Source organism: Scyliorhinus canicula, unplaced genomic scaffold, assembly GCF_902713615.1.
Source record: "Scyliorhinus canicula unplaced genomic scaffold, sScyCan1.1, whole genome shotgun sequence".
Classification (NCBI taxonomy): Eukaryota; Metazoa; Chordata; class Chondrichthyes; order Carcharhiniformes; family Scyliorhinidae; genus Scyliorhinus; species Scyliorhinus canicula.
This window is the reverse complement of record NW_024055500.1, coordinates 3,462,862-3,465,144: the sequence shown is the minus strand read 5'-3', so window position 1 is coordinate 3,465,144 and position 2,283 is coordinate 3,462,862. Positions and strand designations below refer to the sequence as shown.

At 45.2% G+C, this 2,283-nt stretch overlaps 1 non-coding gene across 1 annotated transcript; it reads right to left on the bottom strand.

Moving 5' to 3' along the window:
- Nucleotides 1-551: 551 nt before the first annotated feature.
- trnae-uuc lies at nucleotides 552-623 on the bottom strand. The gene has a single exon. It is a non-coding gene; the product is annotated as a tRNA-Glu (tRNA).
- Between the last annotated feature and the right edge of the window lie 1,660 nt (nucleotides 624-2,283).

Genomic DNA, 2,283 nt, shown 5'->3' with positions numbered 1-2,283 from the left:
GGATTTTTGCCGAACTCTCCATTCACCCGCTGCCAGCAGAACGCGGGGACTGCAGCTTCAATCAGCGGATTACTGCCCATCCCGCATCTCGCCAGCCAGGAACAAACCTCCCAACACACAAGCACAGGCTCAGAAACATGCAGCTAGATTATATTCCGCTCACTTAACCTCCGTTTAGCATTTGCACGGTCTCTCAGTGAGTGGAAATTCCCTTCAGCTTATTTAATTGTATTCAGCTCCTGTGACCTCGATGGACTGAATAATTTCCTGTTGTCATCACCGCCAAGATTTGGACCCAGATGTGGGAGATAATTGTGTCTGAGTGAGCAAAAAAAAATCGAGCCCATTGCTACCCACATTTTCAGTTGCGTCAACATCCCTCTCATTTTTCAACCAATCAGCTTGTTCCTGACTCGGTATTTATTCTCTAACTGCTGCGCTTGTGACCTTGTGGCTCTGACGTAGAACGACAAACGTCACTTGACTCATTCTGGCAGAGTTCTTTTCTGTTGAACTGCAATTCGACATCCACTGTTTCGTGGATAGCATTATTCCCTGACCGGGAATTGAACCCAAGCCTCGGCGGTGAAAGCGCCGAATCCTAACCACTGGACCACCAGGGAACCTGACGACCAGCGCTTTAACCCGGTAGACGTATACGCCTTTTATTTTCACTTCCCAGTTTTCATCTGAAGAGAGACAACATTACATGTTTAGCTTGAACATAAGTGACTTTTCTAGCCAATGAGAAGACCGATTGCTGTTCGCTTTAACCCTAAATCGACAGTGAGGTGAAATAATCAGCAACGAACATTATACATAATTTATTTGTGCAAATCAGGGGATGCGGATCTTTGCTTTTCTCAGAAAACACATTGAACTAAACTGCCTTCTTCACCAACAGGACATAGTATAAAGAAAGGTGGGATAGGCAGGTTCCAAAATCACCAATCACGTCGACAATGGGTACATTAATATCAGAAGTCTGGTGTACGAGGCGACAGTCCCTGCGGGATAGGGTCTGCATTGTACACCAATGACGTTCAGTCATTGTGAGACAGATTTTTTTCGCGCTACTTCGTTATAATGGAAAGAGTAGTGAAGCAAAGATTAATAAAATATGAATTCACGAACCACGGTTAACAAGGTTCCACTATACCTCACTTTACAAGGCATTTCTTGGATTGAGTCTGGTGCGTGTTGAGAGATGATCCGGTACTTTAAATTATTACATTTTTCGTTCAGTGTTTGCATTTTCATCGCGGTTCGAAGGCCCTTGTTGAATATCGCAGCATGCAGGTCACCTGCATGGGCGATTCTGTTCCTGACGAGCAGCCGTGAGTTACTGCCCAATCCTGCTTGATTCTCTCATTATTCATGAGTTGGCTGTGGTCACCGTTGTAGAAATGTGTTTCAATTGTGACGTTTTTACGAATGCAGGTTGTCGTGTGCGACACGAAGGCAGCATTTGGACTTTTCCACGGGAAAATGTGGGAAATTAACGCGATATGTGCCATGTTCGCTGACCGACGCAGTGCACAAAACTATTGGCGTGACCGGTATGAAGAGCGGACTCAACACTGCTCGTCGAGTGCATCTCTTGGGCGATGAGCCTTTGCGGAATTTACAGCTGATGTACCAGTTTTGAAAAGGATTGCCGTCGTTTTCCTGGAGAAGTACCAACTCCGCGTCAGAGAGTTGAACACCGGACCACCGCGTGATAGGTGGGGATACTAACCACTATTCTAACGAGGGTACTTCGCTATGCTGGGCCCCGCTTGGCGAACTGAGGTTCTTATCCTCTGAAATCGCTCGATTTACTGCAGTTGCTTTGTCTGTGAAATCAGCAATTGGCGTGGCAACTGACTACTGTGTGGAAATGAAGATCCTCCCAGGTTAACTTTGGAAGACAGGATGCAGACTCAGCTAAACTCTTCCGCGTGTATTGAGCTGTAAATATGGAGGCGGTTGTTCACTTCAGACTCTGACATCTGCAGGCGGGTTAATGGCTCAATTGTCATCTCTTCTCAGAGGAATATTCAGGCGATCAGTTCCAGAGGCATGAGATGCAGCAGAAATTATTTACGAAATTACACTTGGCTCCATTTAAAAAAAAGACGATTTCAATTAATCAGTTGCATGACCAGGGCTACTATTGAAATAGTCAGCAACGAACATGAAACATCAGTCTTTTGTGCAAATCAGGGGATGCACACCTTTGCTTTTCCCTGAAAACAGTAAGAAGTCTTACAACACCAGATTAAAGTCCAACATGTTGTGTTA